Source organism: Tenrec ecaudatus, chromosome 3 (genome assembly GCF_050624435.1).
Source record: "Tenrec ecaudatus isolate mTenEca1 chromosome 3, mTenEca1.hap1, whole genome shotgun sequence".
Lineage (NCBI taxonomy): Eukaryota > Metazoa > Chordata > Mammalia > Afrosoricida > Tenrecidae > Tenrec > Tenrec ecaudatus.
The window spans coordinates 164,793,750-164,799,000 of NC_134532.1; the positions used below are offsets into that span (position 1 = coordinate 164,793,750).

At 40.1% G+C, this 5,251-nt stretch overlaps 1 pseudogene; it reads right to left on the reverse strand.

The window, feature by feature from the left end:
- Nucleotides 1–4,469: 4,469 nt before the first annotated feature.
- On the reverse strand, nt 4,470–4,897 carry LOC142443648 (non-histone chromosomal protein HMG-17 pseudogene; annotated as a pseudogene).
- Between the last annotated feature and the right edge of the window lie 354 nt (nt 4,898–5,251).

The window sequence follows — 5,251 nt, forward strand, 5'->3', positions numbered from 1 at the left end:
GTATCGACTGGATTTTCCTAAAGGAATATCGATATAATCCTGTCACTGATAGTGTTGTGTTGTCCTTTTTGATTGTGTTACTTCCAGCACAGTAAATCATATGATTTTCTAGTTAAAAATGGCCACAATCAGTCCATTTCAGCTCCCCAGTGCCTACGACATTGATCTTCATGGGTTCTATTTCATTTTGTACCATTTCCAATTTTCCTAAGTTCATATTTTATACATACCAAATTGCAACCCTTTGAAGATTTTTGCAGTTGCTTCTTTTTAGCTTGAATCATTCCTGATCAGTAAATAATTTGAGGTTTCCATTCCCACAGGATTTACCAGACTCCCATCATCATGATTACTCCTCTCCAAGAAATCATGTCCTCTTCAGTCACATTTTGAGTGTCCTGCCAATTTGTTTAGACTTTCAATATTTGAAAGTGCTCTGAAGCTATGCATAAGATGTTGGAGGCTTCTTTTTGCAAAGTTGGTAGCTGAGTACTTCGTTGTCTGTTCATAGTCTGGAAGCTCAGCTGAAATCTGTCCACTTTTGGTGGTGCTGATGGCATTTGAAATACCAGGGTTTAGCTTCCAGCTTCACAGCAACACACTAGCCACCACAGTACTAAAACTGAGAGAAACGTGGGGACATTATCCACCTGACTTTGAAGAAGAACTCAAGAACAGATGTGACATCTTGAGCACTAATGACAGAAAACCTGATGCCCTGTGCAATGACATCAATAACAATGCACCTGAAGAAGAGAAAAGGTCATTAAGATACAGGAAACAAAGAATATATGAAAATGTTGTCACAAGAGACTCTGAAACTAGCTCTGGATCATCAAGTAGATAAGGTAAATGAAAGAAATAATGAAGTAAAGACTTGAAAAAAATTACAAAGGGCAGCTTGAGACACCAAAGTAAAATATTAGAATGAAACAGGAAAAGACCTAAGTTAGAAAACAAAAAAGGAAGAATATTCTCATACCATATCATCTGGAAAAAATGATCTTTTGTGTTGGCAAATTACTGAACAATGCTAGTAGCAATAAAATAATTTAGTAAGAATACACAGAGCCAATAAACGACAAATGTCTAATATTCAATCTTTTTAAAAATCAGTATATGAGCAAGAACCAATAGCACTGAAGGAAAATGTCTAGGCTTCACTGAAGGTATTCCCCCAAAAGATGGCTCCTAAAGAATACAGACTAAAATGTCTCAGTAAGCCTATGAAGCTGTGGAAGCACTCATGGTCTATGCCAGGAAATTTGAAAGACAGCTACGTGGCCAACTAAATGGAAAAGATGCATATTTTTGCTCATTTCAAATAAAGGTGACACAACAAAATGCACAACTTATAGAACAATATATCTGCTATCACTAATAAGTAAAACTCACTGAAGTTTATCCAATAATGGTTGTTTCAGTACATTGGCTGGGAGTTGCTAGAATTTCAAACTGGATTCAGAAGAGGATGTGGAATAAGGGATAGTATTACTGAAATCAGATGTATTTTAGCTTAAAGCAGAGGATAGCTGAAAGATATTTACTTGTATTTTATAGATTATGGAATGCCATTTCATTATGTGGACCATAACCAAGTCTGGATAGACTCGAGATAAATGGGAATTCCAAAACATGTAATTGTCCTCATGAGGAACGTCAGCAACAATAAAGGGTCATTGTGCAAACAGAACAAAGAGGGATACTGCATGGCATAAAATAGGAAAAATATGCACCAGGATTATGTCCTCTCACTATATTTGTTCAATCTCTATGCTGTAAAATAATCAGAGGATCTAGACTACATGAAGCAGGTAGATGATTTGAGGTTTGGAAGAATGCTTAACCAGCTGCAAGATGACAGTGGCACCACCTTGCTTGCTAAAAGCGAGGAATACTTGAAGCATTTGGTAATGAAGAACAGGGACTGCAGCCTTCGGCATGGTTTATGCTTCAAGGAAAACTAAACCCCAAATCCTCACAAGTTGACCAATAGGTAACATCATGACAAATGGAGAAAACATTGAAGTTGGCCACAATTTTTTTTTTGGTTATACATCAATGGAAATTTCATTTCTGATGCTAGGAAAACAGTAAGGAGCAATCTGCCATGGGGGTATGGGGAGTGCTAAACAGTACTTATGTAGCACCCAAGGGGAGACTATGCCTGTACCATTTCCCGACATGAACCCTTTTGACCAAATGTCTAACCAGCCTTTGGTGACCTAGCCTGCGTGCTATAGACAACTGATACTTTAGGCTCACAGCATCCTTCATAGACCACTCCATAAAGATTCAATGCGAAAACCTACATCAACTGGGTTTTACCTCAGTCACCTGTAACTCTTGGACTGAAGGTTATACCTCCCTAGTATGAGAAGTAGATGACTTCTACCCCAAGGCATAGAACTGACAGACTTTGGACTTTGCCCAGTGTGTCAGGCCAGGTTGACTAGTGAAACACATCCAGGGATACTCCTATGTGCATAGGAAAGAGCTTTATATCAAAGCGTAAATGTATATTAAGTAAACATCCCAGCCTAATCTAATATTAGCTCATTACTCCAATACTAGTCCAAAATCTGCCTTCTGACTCACACACTCTCGTGTAATTATGCAAAATGCAGGAAGATCGCAGGCTATTGGGTGCAAAGTCTTGTTGATCTAATGACCATGGAAGCATCTCAGGCTGGCACTGGTCTGCACATGGCTCCTCTAGCTCTCTGATTGTGTTTCTTCAACAGAAAGATGTAGCAGAGGGAGAGAGACTCATAAGGCTCAACAAGTCTCCAGGGAGCTTGTCAACAGAAAGACGAAAGCAGAGAAAGAGTGTGTATACCCAGAATCCTCACAAGAAGGCCACAGCTACAAGGAGGCATCCTCAGGCTATGACCTGATTGGCAGGCTAGGCCCCTAACTACATTATTTATTTATCAAATTGACTTGAAATGATGTAACTACCACACCCAGTGGATGGTGGGACTCCACACACTTACTATTTTTATGTCCTCTTTGCTTTATTCTGACATGTATTTATCTGATAAGCATGGATCTACTGTGGAGAATAAATCTTTTTTTAAAATTTAATTTAATTTAATTTAATTTTTTGGAGAATAATTCTTGTTGAAGGTTTTGTCCCAAAAAGACAGAGAGATATATCAAATTAGGCATTAAATGAGGTGAATCTAGCAAATAAAACCTCATAAAAGGGTTGAAAAATAAGAGTGCTACTTAGAGGACTTAAATGACCCTGGATCAAGGCACAGTATTTTCAATCACTTTGCATGCATGAGAAAGTTTGACATTGAGTAAGGGAGACTGAAAAATAATTGATACACTTGAACTATGGCATTGGCAAAAATTATTGAATGCATTATGGACTGCCAAAAGAATAAATAAACCAGTCTTGAATAAAGGACATCCAGAATGCTCCCAAGAAGGAAGGATGGCAGGATTTTGTCTCTTATTTTTGGACATCTAATCAGGAGAGATTTATCATAGAATGCTTGGTAATCAGAGGGGTGGATTAAAAGACAAAGATCATTGAGATGGTGGTTGACAGCGGTTGTAACAAGGACCTGGGACATAGCCACCGTTGTGAGCACAGCTCAGAACTGGTCGGGGTTTGGGCTGATGGAGGTAGGGACTCTGCCTATTAACGGACTTGAGGGCACCTAAAGTCAACAATCTCGGTGCATTTTCCCAAGGGACATAGGGCAACATTCCAGGTTTACTATGAATAACCTTCAATTTAAAAAAAAATTAATTTCATTGGTGAGTGAAAGTCCAGGAAATTTGCACTCAGGATTGTCTTTTTTTTTTCAAATTTTATCCAGCTTTATTAAAGATACTTTTCATAAACAATCATGGCATTCAGGCAGGACATGGGCAGACGATCGTTAACAGCATATAAACTTTTAAACTCCCTTCTTCAATGGACTACCAAAATGAGAAAGCCACTGGAAAGCCCACTGAAGACTTCAGCTGGTGCTCTGACCGGGGAAGGTTTAGAGAGGGTGACATTTCACATTGAGCACATGTTGTTTTAACAACTATTCACGAGCCGACCCTGACGTTCAGAGAATGAAATGGACAGGGCAGAATTGCCCATCTGAACAAAGGTGGCGCTGCTCTTTTGAGGGATGCCATAAGGATGGCGTCACTGGAAAGTCCAGATCGCCGATAAACTAACAGCCAATGTTTTGAGGTCAGGTCCCAACAGGTGTCTGAGTTTGTGGAGTCAAGTCTGTGCTGAAGGCAGAGGGGAAAGAGATGGGGTGGAGGATGTCAAAACTCAGCTGTACTTTTCCCCCTCACAAGGTGTGTGTGCCAAGTTGGTGAACATGGGTCATGTCAGGGAATCCCTCCTCCTGGAACCCCAGAGGGAGTCTCTCAAAACTAGCAGGGCAAAGTGTTGCTTTTCACTCCATCCAGCTTTGGAGACAGCATATTGACATTTGTCCCTCCCCCAAAAGACAGCAATGAAGTGTTCTGTGTGCTGACAACACAGCTTAAAAAAAAAAAAAGTAAAACAAAATTCTGCATTTTTATAAAACTTGATAAAAAATAGTATTTCAAACTGTACAGTTACCAGAAGTACACAGTTATCAAAAATGCACACACTTCACTTAGCATCTCCAGCACCTTCAGCTCTCTGTGCCTGGTCTGTTTTGGCATCTCCATTTTCTGCAGGATTGTTCCCGTCCTTGCCAGCATCAGCTTTCCCCTTTTTCCCTTTAGGTACCTTCTCTCCTTTCTTTGCAGGGTCCTTTTTCGGCTTAGGCTCTGGTTTTGGAGGAGCGGGTTTAGCAGATAACCTTGCTGATCTCCTCTGAGGTTCATCCTTCACCTTGGCTTTATCTCCCTTAGCATCCCCTTCAGCCTTTCTCTTGGGCATGGAGATGACGGCGGCGGGGCGCAGGTCTGGACGAGGGGATGCGGCGGCACGCAGGCTCTGGTCGATCCAGGGGTCGTTCTCGCCTCTTCTTCACACTGCTCCCAGGATTGTCTTTTCTATCACAACAGTTTACTGTTCATTCTTTGGTCATGCAAAGTTTTTGTTTTATGAATCAAAATCACGTCCTCTACTCAGCCATAATTTTGCCACTCCAGATTTCATTTTGTTTGCAAAACTTAAAGAATATTTATAAGAAACACAATTTAAGTTCCTGTGACTGGAATTTTATTGATCTTTAACTCTAATAACTGATGAAACCTATAATCCTTTGGCTGTCCTCTATCACAAACTTTA